This window comes from Gossypium raimondii, chromosome 5, assembly GCF_025698545.1.
Source record: "Gossypium raimondii isolate GPD5lz chromosome 5, ASM2569854v1, whole genome shotgun sequence".
Taxonomy (NCBI): domain Eukaryota; kingdom Viridiplantae; phylum Streptophyta; class Magnoliopsida; order Malvales; family Malvaceae; genus Gossypium; species Gossypium raimondii.
The window spans coordinates 40,795,417-40,805,267 of NC_068569.1; the positions used below are offsets into that span (position 1 = coordinate 40,795,417).

Consider the following 9,851-nt stretch of genomic DNA (forward strand, 5'->3'; position numbering starts at 1 on the left):
ATTCTTAGAGTAAATCAATATACCATCAATAAAAAACACCACAAACTGATCCAAATATGATTGAAATACTCCATTCAAGTCCATGAATACTGTAGGCACATTTGTCAAACCAAATGGCAGCATCAAGAATTCATAATGGCCATACCTTGATCGAAATGCAGTCTTAGAGACATCATCACCCATAATCTTCACATGATAATATCCATATCGTAGATATTGGAGAAGTAGCCCTACATAGTTGTGTTGAAATACGTGAAACCCTATATATTTTGGGGATATTTTTTAAAATTATTTAGGTAGATAAATCTTAAACTAAATCAATTGAGATTTTTTTTGGGAATATTTTATTTTATCTTTTAGTAGTTTATTAGAATAAGGGAATTATTTTGCTCGTTAGGTTATGACTCTTTCCTCTATTTAAACTCAATTCTTTATTTAATAAAATACAGAACAATTTTATCAAATACTCTCTTGAAATTTTTCATGGAATTTGAGCTAGGTTAACTCTCAAGTAACATCATGGTTAAAATAACCTTTAATGGAGATAAGAGATCCAACAATCAAACAGAGGTAGAAAGTTCTGTTGTTGAAACAATTATCGAGAGTGTAGTGACTCAAGGGACAGAGGCATCTCACCTCTCCTTTTAGCTGACATCTCACAAGTTGAATGCCAAGAATTTGTAACACCCCTTAACCCTAAACTATCGCTGGAACAGAGTTACAGGCATTACCGGACATATCAGATAATTTACAATAATTCTTAAATAGATAACAAACATATTAAAATAAAATCATAAATTCATATAATATTTTACTAATTGACTTCATTTTTATTTTTATTGTTTAAAATTTTAAAGACTTCGCATATTTTTACATAAAACCCTCTGCAATTAAAACCATATCATTTTCAAATATAATCAAATCAACCAATTCATGTCACATTCTCATTTTCTATTCTAAATACCTTCTAATAAAACTCAATCAACATAATATCAATTTAAATTTAACAATATACTAATTAAATAAAAATAGATAAACTTCTTTCACTATAATTCATAAACTTATAATACTAACATTTTTAACCATTTATATTAAAACATAATAACCTTTATACACATCCTATGTACATGCCACATTACCAAAAGAAAATATACATCACCAAAGTTATGCTGAAGTCGGGATTGATTTGGATACTGATCCGGAATTTTTGACTTCTATCAACCTGCGCACGGATGCAACCGTACGCTGAGTATTTCATACTCAGTGGTATTACCATAATTCAAATTATAACAATAATAACCAGATAATGCACAAATCGTATATTCAAATTTAAATTTAAATTCCATATTTCAACAATAGCAATTCATCAATTGATATCATACATCCACAATTTGAATTTGGAAATATCATGAACCTTAGGTTCATTTCTCAATCTCATATCACATTTCAATTCACAATTCAACTTTTTCATTTCATTTCAGTAGCTCATTTGATCAACTAGTTCGGTTTATCATTTCATCATTTACCCTATTAACAAAACTCGGACTTTGGTGGATACACGGATCCAACCAAACACACCAGAATGGCACCCAGTGCCTCATCGGATAGTTCGAAGCAAAGTTGACACCCAGTGTCTCATCGGCAAAGCCGAAGAAAGTTGTTACCCAGTACCTCATCGAAACTATCCAAAGAAATATAGTGACACCCAATGTCTCATTGACTCGAGGTCAAAGTATCCCTAAACTCTTCCAATCCTATGGCATGCCAACTATATTCGACTCAGCCTGACTAGTTAATAGGGTATTTAAATTACATATAACTCCAAGTCAATCATAGTTTCTCACATTTTCAATTCAATTATTTTTCCACCTTTCAATCAATAATTAATCCACAAATTCACACATTTCACAACTCAATACATTTCCATACAATTTAATACCATTCACAATTCGATTCAAATTCATTTCCCGCTTTTAATCAACAAACAATTCAAATATTAATTCATATCAACTATTCAATTTAATTCTCACTAATAATAATAATAATAATAATAATAATAATAATACTTACCTCACATTTCATTTACCAAACACATAAATTAAAATTTAACATTTAATAATAAATAACTTGAATTATAGTAATACAAACTGTGATTTTCTCGAGTTTACTCCTCGATAATCTTCTCTTTTCCCTTCCGTGCCGATGCTTCTAGTTCTTTGCTAGCTTTAAAGTTTTAAAACCTTAAACCCTAGTTTTTCCTTTCCTTCTCTTTTTTCTTTTTCTTTCTTTCTTTCTCCCCTGTTCCTTCTCTGTTTCGTCCCTTCCTATTCTGTTTCTTTCTTTCTTTTATTTCATTTGTTTTCTTTTATTTCATTTTATTTCATTTACTTTATGTTATAATAATAATATATATTTTATTCTAAATATCTATTAAATATTTAATCATATATTCACATTTGTACACCATCAATACCATACAATTGTCACTACTTAATTTGTTTATCAAATAAAAATCTCATAATATAATTATTTAATTAATTAATATCTTTTACTTAAATTTTAAGTAAATAATATTTATAATACAAGTGTATATATATATTATTACATTTGTACCATCTTATCACCACATACTTGTCATGTCTTTAATTTATTTATTATATAAAAATCTCATAATATAATTCATACAATTAATAATTATAAAATATCTTCATATTTAAATTATAACTAATTTAGGTGTTTAGTTTATACATGTACAAATATAATTTTTACACATGTATATTTTATTATCATACAATTGTCTACTATTTACTTTATTCCATAATATAATAATATAATTAATATAAATTACAATTTGAATAAATAATAATAATTATAATAATTATATAGATATAATATTTATAATAACTTGAATAAAATCTTGGATTTAATGCATATACGCCGCCTCATTTCATATAAATGGCTTAATTGTCATTTTAGCCCTTTTTACTTTCTATTAATCTATAATTAAACTTTCACTCTTTATTCGATTTGATCCTTTTTTCCTAATTATTCTTAATTAGACTAAATTCTCCTAATTGATACCTAATTAAACACACAACTAGTCTCGTAAATATTTCTAATAATTATTTTCAAACTCAGTTTACTAAGACGGAGGCCCGATATTATACTTTTTCGATGCCCGTGAATTTTGGGTCATTATAGAATTATCTCAAATGATCGGAGTCTCTAAAGTTAGCAATTGATAGGCACAACAAGCTAGGTCATTTAACTGAAGAAGTCAAAAAACTAGAGCTAGGTGATCCAAAGATGAGCAAGTGGAGATCAGAAAATTGTATGATAATTGCGTGGCTAATTAATTCCATGGAAACATCCATAGGTAAACCTTTTCTTTTTCTCCCAACTGTTAAAGATGTTTGGAACATTGTGAAAGACACCTATTCGGATTTAGAAAAAGCTTTACAGATTTTTGAGTTAAAAATAAAACTCTAGAAGGCTAGATAAGGGGGAAAGGAAGTTACTTTTTTTGTAATGAGATTATGTCTTTTTGGCAAGAACTGGATCAGTGTTATAATGATGAATGAGAGTGTCCCAGAAATAGTATAAAAGCTATGAAAAAAGTAGAGAATGTGCGAGCTTATTTATTTCTGGTTGGTTTAAATAAAGAATTTGATGAAGTGAGATCTCGGATCCTAGGAAAAAAATCATTTCCAACATTCTATGAGATTTTTTCCTAGGTTAGAAGAGAGGAGCCAAGGAGAAAAGTAATGTTAATGCCAAGATTTGAAGCTAATGATGATAATTTTACTCTTATAATTGTTAAAAATAATGATGATAGTGAAAAAAAGAAAAAAAAACCTTGGTGTAACCACTACAAAAAATATTGGCACACTTGAGAAACGTGTTGGAAGTTTAGGGGATAATAGAACTTTCCAAACGACTAATGAAAATCCTGAGCAGAAAGTTCTCTTGGAGGGTCTCCATTCACTAAGGAATAATTACAGCATCTACACAAGCATTTTCAATCACCACAGTTTCAAATGAATTCTTCTGTTCCTAACTCATCCAATAATCCTTCTTCCTCTTTTGCCCAATCAGGTACTGATTTTTCTATTTTTTCAGTGTCAAGCCTTGTAAAACAAACACGTGAATCGTTGATTCTAGAGCTAGTGATCACAAGACTAATAGTCATTTTTTTCTCAACTTACACACATTATGCTGGAAACAAAAAGATCAAAGTAGTAGATGGGTCGTTCTCGACAATAGCCGGGAAAGACACTATTAAAATTTCACCTTTCTTGGTTTTACATGATGTTTTACATGTGCCAAATCTAGCTTGTAATCTTATATCGGTCAGTAAATTATCCCAGTCCTTGAATTCTCATGTTATATTTGACTCCTCTATGTGTAAATTTCAGGACATGATCTCAGGGAGGATGATTGGCAATGCTAAAGAATCTGGTGGAATTTACTTTCTTGATGACGACAATCTAAATCGACCAACAACTATTCTATGTTTAAACTCTATTTCTAGTTTTGATAAGGTTATGATTTGACATTATAGGCTTGGACACCCCAATTTTACTATTTAAGATATTTGTTACCTGATCTATTTAAAAATAAAAGTCATTCTTCATATCACTGTGAATTTTGTGAATTGGCTAAACATCATCGATCATTCTTTCCACCTCAAAAATATAAAGCTTCCAAACCTATTTCGTTAATTCATTGTGATGTTTGGGGACCTTGAGAGTCTTAATTTTTTCAAGAAAATGTTGGTTTGTCACATTTATTGATGATCATACTCGCATTTGTTTGGTGTTTTTATTAAAGATAAGTTTGAAGTTAAAAATGTGTTTTAGTCTTTTTATGCTATGGGGAAAACACAATTTAGTGTGAAAATTGAAGTATTTCGAAGTGACAATGGTGGGAAATTTTTTAGTGACCAATTAGACGTTTTTTTAACCAAATATAGAATAGTCCACCAAAGCTCTTGTACAAAGACACCTCAACAGAATGGGATAACAGAAAGAAAAAATTACCATCTTTTGGAAGTAACGAGAGCATTGATTTTCACTAGTCAGGTACCACATTATCTTTGGGGCAAAGCTTTGTTAACAACTATGTATCTTATTAATAGAATGCCCAGTAAAACTCTAAAGTATTAAACTCCTTTTAGTCTTTTTAAAGATAACTTTCCTAACTATAAATTGATCACAGAATTATCCCTCTGAGTTTTGGGGTTTAGTATTTTTGTTCATCTTCACAACCAAGGTAAACTAGATCCTAGAGCAAAAAAATGTGTCTTTGTTGGATATGCTTCTAATAAAAAGGGTTACAAATGTTACAATCCAATTGATAGGAAGATTATTGTTACCATGGATGCCACATTTGTTGAAACATAATCTTACTTTGATTCTAATCTTCAGGGAGGGAATTATAGTATGGAAGATTCAATAATTGATCAAGAAAAGACTAGGAATATACAACATAGAGATTCAACTTTATGTCCTGTAAAGCCTTGTCTTCGACATTCTTAGCCTTGTTTCGTGTCTCGATACAGTGAAAATACCCAAAAATGTGAAAGATGCTTTATAGGTTCCTGAACGGAAGGAACTGTTTTAGAGGAGATGCACGCTCTTGAAAAAATAGGTACATAGGAAATAGTGGAATTACCTGTAGGAAAAAAATAGTAGGTTGTAAATAGGTGTTCACAACCAAATTCAAACCGGATGGATCTTTAGATATATACAAAGCTCGACTAGTGGGTAAAGGGTACACTCAAACATATGTGATAGACTACCTTGAAACATTTGCTCCAGTAGCCAAGTTAAATTATGTTAGAGTTCTTTTATTAATTATTGTTAATCTTAATTGGTCTTTACAGCAGCTAGATGTGAAAAATGTTGTCCTAAATGGGAAACTTGAAGAAGAAGTTTACATGGATCCTACTTCAGGTTTTGAAGAAAATTTGGAACTTGAGTATGTAAGCTCAAAAAATCTTTGTATGGTCTAAAGCAGTCTCTTCGAACTTGGTTCAAATGGTTCACTCAAGTTGTTAAAAAACAAGGTTACTCACAAGGGCAAGTTAATCAGATAATGTTCTATCGATACTCACAAAGAGGTAGAATAGCAGTTATTATAGTTTATGTCGATGATATCATTCTTACAGAAGATGATGTGGATGAAATAAGGCATCTCAAGGATTATCTAGCTTTAGAGTTTGAGATCAAAGACTTGAGCCCTTTAAAATACTTTCTTGGAATAGAAGTTACTCGATCAAAGAAGGATCTTGTGGTCTCTTAGAAAAAATATGTGATTGATATTTTAAAAGAGGTTGGGATGAGTGGTTGCTACCCAGCTGACACACCAATTGATCCAAATGTAAAATTCAGAAATAAAGAAGAACAATTAGTTGATAAAGGGAAGTACCAGATATTAGTTGGTAAGTTAGTTTACTTATCACATACAAGGCCAGACATAACTTTTGTAGTGAACTTAGTGAGTCAATTTATGCACTCCCCAATGGAGGAACATGAAGAATGAGTGTTTTGGATTCTGAGATACTTGAAGAGTTCACCTGGCAAGGGATTATTCTTCAAGAAATCCAAACAAAGAGGAATTAAAGCTTATACAGATGTAGACTAGGCAGGCTCAATAACAGGTAGAAGATCTACATCAGGATATTGTACATTTATTTGGGAAACCTTGTGACTTGGCGAAGAAAAAAACAAAGTGTTGTAGCAAGAAGTATTGCAGAGGCTGAGTTTAGATCAATGGCTCAAGGAATTTGTAAAATGATGTGGTTCACAAGAATTGTAGAAGAGCTGAGGAAACCAATAACTTCACTAATGAAGTTGTACTATGATAGCAAAACTGCCATTATTATTGCTCACAATCCAGTCCAACATGACAAAACTAAATATGTTGAGATTGATAGACACTTTATCTAGGAGAAGATTAATGAAGGCCAAGTGTGCATGTTGTTTGTTCCTTCAAAATAACAGATTGCTGACATACTCACCAAAGGGCTCTCTAAGACAAGTTTTGATTTTCTTGTAAGCAACTTGGGCATGATTGATATATATGCACCAACTTGAGGGAGAGTGTTGAAATACGTGAAACCCCATATATTTTGAGGATATTTTTTGAAGTTATTTAGTTAGATAGAATAAATCAATTGAGATTTTTTAGGGATATTTTATTTTATCTTTTAGTAGTTTATTAGAATAAGGGAATTATTTTACCAATTAGGTTAAGACCTTTTCCTCTATTTGAATTCAATTCTTCAATTAATAAAATACAGAACAGTTTTATCAAATACTGATAAGCTGTAAAAGTAACATATTTTAATCTCATTTTTAATGCATTTTGGATGATTAATTATGTAAATTAGTGAATTTGATGCTCCTAATCCTTTAAATTCATGTTTCTATAGTTAGGAGAGCATTTGGGAGTGAAATGAGTGAATACCCAGCCAAAATTGGACAAATAGAGCTATTTCCAGGACCCACACAGCCTGGCCATTTCCATATGGGGTGGCCACACGGGGTGGCCACACGCCCATGTGCCAGCCCATGTCGATATCGCACCTTGCTTCCCAAATAAGCAGAAAAACCCAATTTTTAGGCTTTCTGAGCATTCTAAAGCCTATAATACAAATAAGAAGAAGACCTAAGGGGGCAATCAGAGAAGATCAAAGAAAACACTCGAAGAATGCTATCAGAATCAACTCAGAAGTGGATCTCCCTCAAAATCGAAGTTCTCCATTTAATTTCTTTCGAAGTTTTATTGAGTTTCTTTATGTCTTGTGGTTATCCTAACTTTGAGACGTTTCTATTCAGGATTATGAACTAAATTCCCTAGATACCTAAGGAGGATGAAACCTATGATGAACCTTTTTATTTAATTTATGTTTTTACGCGATAAATAATTTATTCTTATTCTCAATTATGTATGTTTATTTCGTGTTTTAATACTTTTGGGATATTAATTCATGTTTAATTATTTTAGTGGAGCAAGAGTCCCTGTTTAAGAGTAGATCTAGCATAATTAAGTAGAATTGCATGTAACCTAGAAATAGGACGACATAAACCTATCGGATTAGAGTCAAATCTAATAGGGGAATCCATAGATTGAATTAACGCGATAATAGGGGTTTTAATTAGAAAGATATTTCAATTAATCAACCTAAAGTCAGTTGTTCTTACTCTTGAAAGATATATTAACATAATTTAGGGATTTCCACAGATCGAGACACAAGTGAATAAATCGTTTAATTCAGATTCAGAATAATATGTGAAGTCTAGATGGATTCTTTCTTTGGTATTTCCTTTATCATTGGTTATCTTCGATTATTTTCCTATTTCATTCTCTATTGTGTTCTTAGTTAAATTATATTATAAATTTAGATTAAAAGCAATCACCCCAATTTGTCAGCTAAATAATAGAAAAATGGTAATTACCAATACTTTTAGTTCTCGTGGATGCGATATTCCCTACTCACCATAACTATACTATTGTTCTATAGGTGTGCTTGCCTTAGTTGTATTTATAGTTAGTTTAGTGACCATCAAGTTTTTCGTGCCGTTGCCAGGAACTAAAATATTAGGAACATTCAATTTTTATTAATTTAGCCATTTTTTATTTTTATTATATTTTTATTTTTAGTTTAATTTTTGCATTCTAATTTTTCTTTTCTTTTATTTGCTTCTAGCAGGTTCCTTTAGTTTATGACTAGAAGAAATCCGTCGAGACCATTACTGTTTGACAGTGAAATTAAAAGTACTGCTCGTAGAAATTGTAAAGAAGCAAGGCAAAGTCGAGAAAATTTAGTAGACGAACAAGAGGACATTGTTATTACTGAGGAGATGGGTGATAATCAGAATAATCAGCTACCCCTAGCAGTTGTTGCAAATCCTACAAATCCAAATCTTGTGCCTCGTACCATATACGATTATGCTAAGCCCACTCTAACTAGGGTTGAATCGAGTATTGTAGGACCCACAATTACTGCGAATAATTTTGAACTGAAGCCGAACACTATTCAAATGATACAACAATTTGTTCAGTTCGATAGTTTGCAAGACAAAGATCCAAATACTCATTTGGCTAATTTTCTGGAAGTCTATGATACTTTCAAGATAAATGGTGTTTCTGACGACGCCATTCGCCTACAGTTATTCCCTTTCTCATTGAGGAACAAAGCTAAACAATGGTTGAATTCTTTACCACGAGGTTCTATCACTACATGAGATCAAATGATCGAGAAATTCTTACTGAAGTACTTCCCACCGGCTAAGACAGCCAAGTTGAAGAATAATATATCTTCCTTCGTTCAGATTGACTTAGAAATCTTATATGATGCATGTGAGAGATATAAGAACTTATTGAGACAGTACCCTCTCCATGGGTTACCTTTATGGTTACAAGTTCAAAAATTCTACAACAGTTTGAATCCCAAGACTAGGTAATTGATCGATGCAGCAGCTGGTGGAACTCTGAACAATAAAACACCCGAAGCGGCTTATGAATTTATAGAGGAGATGGTACTGAATAATTATTAGTGGCAAGTCATGAGGATGAAGTCAAATAGAATAGCTGGTGTTTTCAACTTAGATGTAGTCACCATGTTATCGAATCAGGTAGAACAATTAAATAAGAAAATTGATGGTTTATATGTTTCTATGCGGGTACATCCGGTGATGCAATGCGATACGAATGTAGGGGGAATGAACAATCTAGAATGAACAAATCAATTATATGGGTAATAATTCTAGGCCTCAAAATAACTCTTATAGTAATACATATAATGCAGGTTGGAGGAACCATCCCAATTTCTCTTGGGGTGGTCA

The 9,851-nt window shown here is 31.5% G+C and overlaps 1 non-coding gene across 1 annotated transcript; it reads right to left on the reverse strand.

The window, feature by feature from the left end:
• Window positions 1-9,305: 9,305 nt before the first annotated feature.
• On the reverse strand, window positions 9,306-9,412 carry LOC128041446 (small nucleolar RNA R71). The gene has a single exon (XR_008196468.1). It is a non-coding gene; the product is annotated as a small nucleolar RNA R71 (small nucleolar RNA).
• Window positions 9,413-9,851: the final 439 nt, after the last annotated feature.